Below are 12,004 nucleotides of genomic sequence, written 5' to 3' on the forward strand. Positions count from 1 at the left end.
ACTGAGCTGTGACTTGTTAACTATGTTCCTGTTTGTTTAAGAACCTGCAAGCAAATATGGCAGCATCCCAGACAAAGCATGAAAAAGAATCCCAAAAAGTTTGAGCTTGGATGCAACAGTCTGAGCTTCATAGGCTCAAATCTGTCTGGCTTTCTCCTGCATAGTGGGCTGTAGGAAGGTCAATGAATTATTACCAGTCTTGTTTGTTTCTGGACCCCGTTCACAAAACAGCTTGGGAACAGGGTAACCAGAAGGATTGTGTTCATTCATGCAAGCCCGGCTTTGCTTTTGGGAGTGGTTTCTGGTGCCTTGCTTGATAGGCTAGTGTTAACTGCAGTGTCCATGGCTGGGCTTTTTCAGTTGTGGCCTCCAGATGCTGGAATTGCCTGCCCCATGAATCTCACTGGGTCCTGTTTCTCCTAACCATCCAGAAATTGGTCTTTTTAAAAATCCCAGATGTTTTAAAGTCTGTATGGATGGTTTTCTTTAATTTCCCCACTGACTTCATTACTATTGTTTTATGGCTTTTATAAGTTTATTAGCTTAATTTTGACTGCTTATGGTTGTTTCATGTGTGTGTTAGATGTCTACTGCATTTCCTTTTTTTAAATGGTTTAAGGTGTGTTAATATTTTTATTGTGTTTGTCTTGCAATTTTAATGTATTAATTAGAGTATAAGTTACCCCAAAAAAAGTGGATAATAATACTTGTACAACAGTTTGATAGAAAAATGTTGTATAACAGGTGAAATTATAAGGCTTTTAACCGGGAATACATTTAAACAACTAGTAGACTTTTTTTACTTAACTGGATTAAGCAATTTAATGAATGTTAGCGTTTGAAGTTTTTTTGTTGTGTGCTGATCACCTTTGGCACCTATTAAGTGTCTAAGATGAGGTTTTGAAATAGGCATTTTGAATATTTTAGAGTGTCTTTTGCTTACGTTTGGAATTAAAGTGCTAAGCAAAACTGCCATGTAGGCATCCTATCTCCCCTGCACTTTGATGTTAAATACTTTCAGCAATTCTCTTGTTTGTTATTGGTAGAACTAGCACTGGTGTATATGAAGAATAAACCATTTTCCCCTTGAAATATGCATTTTGTAAACAACTTGCCTTTTATGATCACTGTTAGCAAAGTCTGGGGCAATCATATGTGAAAATGCATTCCCCAGTCTGAGACCTCCTGCTGTCATCACAACTGTTGAATCCATTCACTTGATATTGATCTCATCCAGTGGAGAAGACAGTCTGTGATAATAAATGAGCTGATAAGCCTTGCAAAAATTGCATGACAGTATTCCAGCCCTAAAGGAATGCAAGACAGTGGCAACGTTTGGCCCCTAAGCCAAATCTTTAGTTTGATTACAAAGTTGTCCTTGAAAAATCACAGCAGATTTTATAACTGATATATAATAATTTCGTAGCACTACCAATTTCGTAGCACTACTAAAAAAAATGTAGATGGCAGGAGACATCTGAAAAGGTGGGGATGTTTCTTCATAGACAAGAACTCCTTGAAATATACACATTCATCTAAATAAAAGGACATTTTTTTTTCAGAAACAGTTTTTATAGGTAGGCAAGTTAATATAGTCAGACCACTTTAACTCAACCGACTAGGGTTTCTTCCAAGAAAGCGAGAGACCCAGACCCAAAATAGTCAAATCGAATAAACCAAGTAAACTTTTGTCTGTACAAGGCAATTATTCACCGAGGAGTTCTTCTGTGTGGAAATAGTGACTAACCTCTTTTGGCATTTGCTTGTAATCTGCAGGGGGGAGGAACACTTGATTTCTCATTCTTGGAACAGTCCCACAAACAGTGCTGAAAGGGTCACAGTTCCCTAGATCTGTGCAGAGTTCTGTGCTTGTCCGTTTTTCCTTTAGCATCTCTGGTTTATCTTTACTGAGAGTTCAGCCAAATCCTCTTGGCAGCAGAATGGTGGTGCAAACAGTCCATGAACTACATGACATTTCTCTGCAAGATGGATGCTGAAACAGCCTTTTGAAATGCTTTTTTCCTTTAAAAAAAAGTCTGGGGGACTGGAATGGGGGAAATAAATAACAACCTCATGATACCCAGAGCAAAGGTGTGCAAATTAGGGGAACTTGCTTGGCTTTTGAGGGCTTTCTCCACAGCTACAAGTGAGCCGTTTGCATGTGTGTGAACAGAATTTCATTGAGGTGACTTCTCCAATGGCTGAGTGTGCAGACCTTCTATAGTGCAGGGAAAATTTCCAGAAGCTTTAGAGTAAGGACCCAAGAAAAGCCTTAGTGTATCAGACCAATGGTCCATCTTGTGCAGTGTTCTGTCTCACATAGACCGTTTATGCACTGGGAACTTCACTGCCCCAGCTCCTGTGCAGGAGCACAAATCGGGGGCGGATGAGGTGCACCAGGCCAAATGCTCCCCCATGTGGGTGCAGGAAGAGGTGGGGCAACCTGCCACGACTAAAACTCCAGCCTGCAGCACAGCATGAAACTTCCAGTGCATAGACGGCCACAATGGCCAACCAGTTCCTCTGGACAGCTAACAACTGTCCATAGAGGCTGAGGCCATCCCCTGATATTGCCAACTGCTTCTGGGATTCAGAGGTTTAGTACCTCTGAAAGCGGAAGTTGGTTGCCAAGGGTAGAATCCATTGATAGAATTGACCTCTTTTTAAAGCTGTTTTATTCTTGGGTCCATCACTATATCCTTTGGCAGCAAATTCAGCATTTTAATCACTAGCTCAGTAATTCCGTTTACCTGTCCCGAATTTACTCCCCATTAGTTTTATTGGATGCCCTTGAGTTCTAATATTTTAGAAGGAGAAACATTTCTCTTTGTTGACAGGCATAATTGCCCTTTAGATGCAGTTTTGGGGAGAGCCAGTGTCTCATACCTTAAATCTACAGATTTAGCTGTTAGCTCCTGATGAGGTGATCTGTTGTTATTGAATATTACCATCAATTTATGTGTAATACTTTGCAGAATGATCAGACTCAAAATATAACCCCCTTCAACAGGAGCTGAATGGGAAGAACGAGGGAGCAGGAAAGAGAGAGGTGGCTTGTGGAAAGAAATGCTTTTTTGATCTCACATCCCTTGGTTGGATCCTCAGTGCTTTTACAGGCAGGAATCTGTGAGCCTATGTGATAGCCAATAAAATTGTGTATTAAGATTAACGATCACTGACAAAGGTGCAGGAAAATGGGCAGAATACCTGGGATGCCGTTTTGATGGTTGATCATATTTAAGAAATGGAAAATATGAAGATAGAATTCTTGGGACTTTTGATTATTAAAATTGTGATATCATAACAAAGAAGAAACAAATGAATAAATACTTTAGAAAATTTATTTAGCCTATGGTTTGGGTTCATTACTTGGAGGAATCAAGGGTTCGGCTAGTAGTTGTAGAGTTTGTGACAGGGTTGTATTTGCATAGAGGCGTCATATTGTTGAGGCGTGTGGTTTCTGAGATGTTCAGTGACACCCAAAACTGGCATACAGGAATTGCAGTAGCTGTGTGTGTGGAGCAGCTACACAAAGATATTGGTCTGTATAAACAACAGCTTCATGTGGTATTCTGAGGATGACCTGCTCTGTCATCTCTCAAAACTTAATGGTATAAGATGGAGACATGATTCTGATGTCTTCAGTACTATCTAGTGTGCGAGATAAAATAGAGGATAACTTCACCTGGGTAGCCCAGGCAACCTTGATCATGTCAGATCTCAGAGTCTAAGCAGGGTCAGCCCTGGCTAGCGCGTGGAAGGGAACAAGGAACACCAGGGTTGTGATGCGAGGGCAGGCAATGGCAGACCCCCTCCAAACATCTCTTACTTCACAGTCAGATACCTTAGGATCTTTTGGCTGTTTTACACACATGCCATACAATAAATCCTTATCCATTGTTGTTCCTCTATATATTTATGAAACAGCCTAGGGGGTGGGACGTGTCCGGCTGTCCAAGTTAGAATAGGGCCAATCAGGGTGCAGCCAGCTTTGAATGGCCCTGCCCCTGCAGCTCCCTCTGTTCCTGGACTTTAGCCTCTTTGCTCTCAGACGCTTCAGTGCCTGGAGTCAGGAGCAGTAAGGGGAGAGGGCCCTGGGCAAAGGGTTGTGGTGGAGGGCTTGCTAACAAGGGCCTCTTGGCCTGATAGGCTGGGCCTGCTGACTGCCTGCTAAGGAGCTCTGTCCCAGCCCTGCTAACGAGCTGCCCAGCTCCCGCCTGCCCCACTTGATCTGGCTGTGAGCTGCAGCCCAAAGCCATCTAAAGCTGCCTGGCCAGGGGAGGGGGCCCTTTCAAGTCCCGTTCTTAGGAATGGGCTTTGAAGCTAGTAACTAAATAAATAGGTAGGGGATGATCATCCAAAATGAAGTTGCACTGTATTCACTTGAAGAGGAGACTAGGGTTCCCCCAGCACCGCATATGCTTTCCAGAAAAAGAGGCAGCTGTCCTAAATTTGCATAAAAGTTACAATAACAACAACAGCAAAACCTTTTGCATATAATCCTTTTTATGGGGATTGCCCTCCCCACATTCAGGGTTGTCTTCTTTTGAATATTAATTCTGTATGGAATTAAAAAAAAATACGCTGGAGCCAAATTTGGCTGATGTCAGGCAGATGACTCAGGTTGTCTGGAGAGTGGGCCCAAGGGCAGGTGCCAGGCTTGTGTGAAGGCTGTCGGGGCGGAGAGGCATATTACAGCTCATCATTCTGCAGGTGGTATGGGAGCAAGAAATCTCGACTGCAGTCGATCGATGTTATTGCAAAGCAGAGGAGGGCTCTCGTTTCCGCAGCACAAACTGAAATCCTATCTTTGAGAAATCGTTGCTAATTGAAGTCTTCTCCCGGCAAGAGTGGCTTAGTGGCTTGACTAATCGACTGCAAATGGATTAAATTCTGAGTGTTTGAAAGGAAAATGAGTAGTTTGAGGCCAATATTTGAAATGATTTCAAATTGCTATAATTTTGTAGATAAAGATTCCCCCACCCCACCCCTTATACTAGTTCCGGTAGCTTTGATATCCCCTCCCCTAGTCATTTTAGTTTGCAGAAGTGGAGATGTTAACTCACCTCCATGTCACAGCTACTTAGTTCAGTGAACTCTCTGCTGCCTGCTGATACGCCAGCAGATAAATGCAGCTAGCTCAACATTTATCTGATCTTGGAAACTAAGCTGGGACAGCCCTGGTTAATTCTTGGATGGCAGACCACCCTGGAAGTCCAGGATTGCTAGGTAGAGGAGGGCAATGGCAAACGACCTCTGTTTGTCTCTTGACTTGAAAATTCTGCAGGGTTGCCGAAAGTCAGCTGCGACTTGATGGCACTTTCCACCAGCACAGACAACAGGGGCAGAAAGAGAGGTAGCTAACCTGGGCCTATTCTGCACACAATAGATAATGCACTTTCAATGCACTTTAGAAGTAGATTTTCCTGTTCTGCACAGGAAAATCCAGCTGCCAAAGCACATTGAAAGTACATTATCCTATATGTTCAGAATGCTTTGTGCAGGGAATGCTTTTCTATCCTTGTGTATAGTGTCAGTTAGATCCTATGAGTTGGCTTGTGTATAGTGAGGTGGCAGCCTAGGTGTCCTCAGGTGCATGTTGCTTATGCCAAGTTCACAACTGGCCTGTGTTTGAATAGAGGCAGCTAGCATATCCATTCGCAGAGGTGTACTATTTGAAGAAAATTGAGAGAGGGAGGTGTTTTCTTTTGGGCATGCAGTGGCCCAGCATGGCTGGTAATTTCTTGAATAAAGGTCTTTGTTAAACATTACTATGGTGGGTATTAAAGAACTGCCATTAAAGTTGGCAGTTTTGAGTCTTTTTCCATTTCTGCTCTTAGTTTAAAGCATTAGTTGGAAGATGTACAGTTAAGTCTGGATAATCTTTACAGAGTTTTCCCCCCCTTTTGATGGCTGTTTTGTGTCTTTATGTACTTAAGTTCTGTTGCAAGCATGATCTTTACTCGTCCGTTTGTATACCACCCCTCTCAGATTAATCTCTCTTGATGTATCTCTTCTGACTTTTCCTGAACACTTATTGAAAATTAATTGGCACTGTTTACTTATGGGCCTCTTATGGAACATATCTAAATCCACAGATTGGGGACCACATTCATAGAAGAGAGATTTTTTCCAAACTTCAGGACCCCCCCCCCCCCAGGTTTGCAAAAACATCTAAAGACTTTTAAAATATACAGGAGGAGTTAAATTTCCTAAACACTACAGTTGTCTGCACATGCTCAGATAACTTACCTGAGCAACCTCCTGGATCTTTGCTGTGTTTAGCTGCAACTCCAGGGGTCCTTGCCATTGATGTGGCAGTTCTCAGGGAAAGGGAAGGGAAAGTGAGAGAGAAGAGGAGGGGTTAGAAATCGAAGGGGGAATACTGATTTGGAAGGGGTGGGAGAGAAAGAGGGGGAAGATTGACAAAGCAGGGGATAGAGGGAAAGAAGCAAAGGTGGTGGATGGGGTGCAGCCTTCCCTCAAGTTTCTTGCAGGTCCTCCCTGGAGCTGTTCAGATGTTCTGTCAGCCCCACCCTCCCCCAAAACAGCCCTGTATCTTTTGCCAAATTGTTTTTTATTTTTATTTATTATATTTTTAGCCCGCCACTCTCCATGGACTCGAGGTATGTTATACTCTGTGCAAAACCCATTAAAACCCCTACTCCATAAAACCATCATAAAAGCAAGACCCAGGATTAGCGATGCATTCCATAACTCTCCCTTGAACCGCAGCATCCACTTCAGGGGGGTTGCTTGATGTTGGTGCATGGCCTGAGGAGGGGCCCCATAGATCTTAGTCCTGGCAAAGACCTGGCAGAAGAGATCCAGTGTAGGCCAGCGTAAAACAAGTTACCGAAGTCCACCCTAGAGGTGACTATTGCATTGATCACTGTGGCCAGATAGTTCAGGAGCAGGTAGCTATTAGCCTCACCTGGCAAAGATGGTAAAACGCTGTGCGGGCTACTCCTGTCACCTGAACCTCCATAGAAAGGGACAATCACCCCCAGATTCCTGGCTGTGGACAAGATTTTCCGCTTCTTGTTACGAAAGCTATTCATTGAGTCCTTAGATATATGTGGACTGAAGTGCATTGCCAGGTAATCAGGTGAAAAGAATGAAAGACTGCAGGAGCACATTAAACACAACTTGGAATACTGGAATAGTAGGTCTCATCTTGTTAAGCTGTAGGTATGATGGACAATACTGAGGATAGTCCGGAACATGCTTTAGGGTGACTGGTACTTATGGAGTGGCATGGAAATACTTACATACAGATAAACTCTAGAATTGGCTAACACCGGGAACCAAATGCTAAAACCACCCTTCCATCTTTGTAATTTTTGTAACTTCCAGCCTGCTGAAGAGCTGGGAAGCTTGCAGTGTGTGTGCGTGTGAGGTTGTTTAGGCTTGCCTGTTATTACATGGATTTGATGCTTGTTTTTCATTATTGCACATAGTATTATTGGGATGCTGTCTGGACTGGGCTTGCAGCTCTAGACAGTATTATGTAGTGCATAGCAAGTTTAGGCTTCTGCCTGATTACAGTTGAAATTGCTGTCTGGTTATGGGGTTTTGATGTGGAACACATCTTTCTGGTGCTGCGACCCCTGGAACAGAAATGGGTACGAACATGATGTCTGTAGAGGCCTCTGGGAGCTGGTCTGCTGCCCGCGAGGCCTCAGAGGGCTGGGATGGTGCTCACAAAGCCAGAGAAGGGCAGGGCCCTCCTGCCATAAGAGGTAAGGAGGAGAGGTGGATGGGGAAAGGAGTCTGTGTGTGTGTGTGTGTGGGGGGGGAGAGATGAGGGATAAGGTTGGGGAAGAAAGAGAGAAGAAGGGAGAAGTGGTGGGGGACGGAGTCTGTGTTTGTGTGTGTGAGAGAGGGAGGAGGAGGAGGTGGGAGGGACCAAGGAGCCCTGGAATAGGTATGTGTTCCACATACCTGTGAGAGTCTGGCTGTCACTACTTTTATTTCCTGAACATTTTGATATGGAAATCTTTCCCCCTACTCCAAACCAACTGGGGTGTGAATTACTATGTAAGTTTATTCTTGTTCTTGTGTACAATAAACAAAACACACAAACAATTCCAGGTTCATTTCAGTAGGCTATGAAATAATCTTACTAAACAATTCTTTTTTAGAAATGGGAAATTTTCTATCTTGTCTCTCTGACCTGAATGGCTGGTAATTAATCAGGAAAGAGATTTGTGGGTCGTGGTTGATTGTGTCTAGCAGTCGCTGTAGAAGGAAATTCACATTAAGGATTAATAGGAAAAGGACTGAAAAGAAAGGAGCCTGAATGGCATCATTTCTATAGACATGTACGGTACAGTTGTACTCAGAATGCTTAAATTCGAGTCCAATGGCACCTAGGGACCAGGGTGTAGGCTTTCGATAATCAAAGCTCCCTTTGTCAGACTGGAATAGGAATGGAGATTCCTCAGTCTTTTTATCACAGAAGGTGGGAGGAGTACTGCAAAGAGTGCTTGTAAAGGTGGCAGAGGTACAATGCGTATTGTAATCAGCTTGCTTTGAGCAGAGGGGAAATGTTGGGGGGATAGAAAGTTAGCATCAGCAGTAAGAATCCTATACCCTATTCAGCTGGAGGGGGTGGGACGAGAGTCCATTGTTCTGAAGTTGTGAATTAACTCATATTCAGCAATCTCAAATTGTCATCTTCCTTTTGGAGTTTTGCTGTTTGAGGACTGCCAGTATTAGGTCAGCAGTGGGATGATCTGGAAGATTAAGTCTGGAAGTGCTTTAGGATGCTTTGGGCTGATCCTGCGTTGAGCAGGGGGTTGGACTAGATGGCCTGTATGGCCCCTTCCAACTCTATGGTTCTATGGTTCTATGATTCTATGATTCTATGATTCTATGATTCTATGATTAAAATGTTAACAACAACAAATTTATTTTTATAGCTAGTTGGCTTCCACTGGTTTTTGGATGCAGTGGTTTTTGATGTTGGATGTATGTCAGTTTGTTCTTTTGTGTAGGGCTGACCTGTTTGTCAGATATACAGAGTTGCAAGGCATTGCTATCATTTAATGACATGTATAATGTTGGGAAATTAGCAAGTAAATGAACCTGAGAGGGTATGGCTAGTTTGGTTAGGTGTGGTTATTGTGTTGTCACAGTGGATATGGAGAAAGAGATGGCATCTTGGTTTGTTTCAGGCCCCGGTCCCAGATTCTGTGCCTATTTTAGGAAGGATATTGCTGCGGGTGAGATTTTGTTTAAGTTTGGATGAGAAGTTGTTTAAGTTCAGGAAGCTGTTTGTGGGCAAGGACACAGGACCTGTGAGTAGAGTATCATTGTCCAATATAAGACTGTAGGTTGTTGGACCATATTGAATTGAGAGGGGTATGTCCCCACCAGTAGTGCTCTGTGTTGTTGAGCATCCATCCTCAAACAAAAAAACAAACAACAAAAACTTCAAAAGGGAAATTACAACAGGAGATTGCCAAATTTGAGTTAATTCACTGGTTCAGAACAATGGTTCAGCCCCTGCTGAATAGAGACTTGGAATTCCTATCACTACAGATGCTGATTTTTTTACCCTCAAGCATTTTCCCTCTGTCCAATCAAGCTAATTATAACACACTTGTACCTTAGCATCCTTTACAAGCATTCTTTATCTTTACAACACCTCTCCCACCTTCTGACCAGAATGAAAAGACTGTGAAATCTCCATTCTTATTGTGTTTGACAGAGGGAGCTTTGACTCATGAAAGCTTATACCCTGAAACTCTTCCATAAGGATAGATTCAAGTGGGTAGCCGTGTTGGTCTAAGGCAGGGGTAGTCAACCTGTGGTCCTCCAAATGTTCATGGACTACAATTGCCATGAGCCCCTGCCAGCATCTGGACATCTGGAGGACCACAGGTTGACTACCCCTGGTCTAAGGTGCTAGGGATCTTGCATCTATCTATTCTACTGCAGACAAACATGGCCACCCTCTGAGACTTTATGCAGTTCTGGTCACTACAACAATTGCAGAAAAAGTCAACAAAAATGATCAAGGGATTTGAGTACCTCCTTTGTGTGGAAAAGATAAAACATTTAGAGAGAAGTCACCTGAGGGAGGGGAAAGTGCTGGTGGTTTTATGAAAACTGTTTTCCTGCTCTTCAGAATATTGGAATTTGGGATTGCTCAGGGAAACTAATTGGCAGTCGATTTGGAAGGGATAAAAATTAATCTTCACACAACATCTAATTAACTTATGTCACAAGAAGAGGCAGTTGCTGGGGGCTTTATAGCAGAATTAGATGAGCTTTGTAAGCTCCATCATAATGGATGTCAGTTCAGTTGTTACCCCAAAAGCCAGATTAAATAAAAATAGCAAATCTTCACAGCAAAACAAGCTTCTTGCAATATAGGAAAAACAAACTCCTTTCACTCATTAAAACAAAGAAACAATTTCCTGTAGATCAGACTTCTAACATAGCCATTTTCCTGAATGTATGTGATGAGTTTAAAATCACCTCTGGGAAACCAGGCATGGAATGTTTACAAAAGTGGATCCCGTCTTCCCCCTGTAAAATCCCAGTTACTATATGAAATTCTGTTAAAGTTTGTGGTTGTCTATAAAATAGCATTGCAAATGTTTACTTTCTCCTAATTTTAATCTGCAAACTCAAATCTTCTGAAGAGGGACTCTGCTGTCCTCTCTCCTGAACAAAGCTTTATAAAAATGGTGTACCAGATTTCTGATTGCTTTGTAGACTTTATCTCCAGTATAGTAAACCCCTGATGTAAACTTGGCAAAATTTTCTAGGTTGGAAGAAAGCTAGATTTTGAGATGCTGGTGCTGATTTATAAAACCTTTAACAGTTTGGGCCCACGTACCCAGGAGACATAGTCTTCCTTTTCTGTGTCTTCTTCAGAGTCTCCTAGGATAGCCTTTACTGATTATGCCACTGGTGTCTATATGATGAGTGGCATCTTGACTTTTATATCCCTTAGTTTTATTGCAATGGTTAACGAGAGTTCAGCTATTACAAAGCAAGCCGTGGAGTAGAAGTGTTCTTTAGTTCCAAAGATCCAAACACCTCTGAAAAATAAGTGTATGCTACTTTTCTATGTTCCTCAGTTGTGAATTACGATGTTCTTCCAGTCTCTGCCTGCAAGGAGTGAAACTGTGTTACTGCAGAACATGCTGGTACTTCAAAAAGCATATGGGCAATGCTCATTGGAAAGTTCCTCCGTATCAAAACCTCCCCATCTAGCAAAGGTAGTCTGGCAGAACTGCTTCTTCATGGGCAGCTTCTTTATGGATCTGCTCTCCAGAAGCAACTGCTGGCCCACCTCTATCCAGCACAGAGGTCCTCTACCTGCCGGGCCTTTGGTGCTTCTGCCCATAGTCAAAGCCTGCCTTAGGGTTGAGGGAATGCCCTTCTTTCAAGATCAGTTTATGTGGAGGAATTAATGGGCATTTTGCATGCACTGGATTAATAATTACTTTGCATGTTTGTACAGCTTGAATTATGTTCCTTAACTCATGGCATTGTGCAATTCAGTTTCTAAAAGGAAACAGGGTTTTTAATGGAAAACAGCAAGGTGGTTTTAGTGTGACTTCCAGATGATATTATGTCTTGTTAGTTGTGACCAGGAGCTGTAAGCCTGAGGTGTAAATATGTTTGTTTATGTCACTCCATGCTTTCTCACTTTGTGCATGAGTTTCCTTTATTTGGGTTCTCCGTGGTGCTTCACCTGTTGCTACTTTTTTGTTTAAGCAGTAAGGGGGAAGGGTGCTCTGCCCGTGACAGTTACCCAAATGTCTATTTTATTACGTTGTCAGTTCAATACATTGTGACTCAAATGGATAAATAAATGTCTTGAAAGACTGCCCAGTGATTCTCCGCTATGATGTGAAAAGATGCAGGCAATTTTCCCCCCTAGAACTGTTCTTGTTTTATGGGATTTACATAGAGGGTAATATGCAGACTTCTGGGTTCCACAGAACTCTTTATCAGATGAGCATGCTTTATCTGACTTTTT

At 42.6% G+C, this 12,004-nt stretch overlaps 1 protein-coding gene across 8 annotated transcripts in view; it reads left to right on the forward strand.

Moving 5' to 3' along the window:
* The window catches only part of EXTL3 (exostosin like glycosyltransferase 3), a 183,081-nt gene that overhangs the window by 35,673 nt on the left and 135,404 nt on the right, over positions 1 to 12,004 (forward strand). The gene's annotated exons all lie outside the window — the stretch shown is intronic.

The sequence above is a fragment of the Paroedura picta genome, chromosome 1 (assembly GCF_049243985.1).
Source record: "Paroedura picta isolate Pp20150507F chromosome 1, Ppicta_v3.0, whole genome shotgun sequence".
NCBI lineage: Eukaryota > Metazoa > Chordata > Lepidosauria > Squamata > Gekkonidae > Paroedura > Paroedura picta.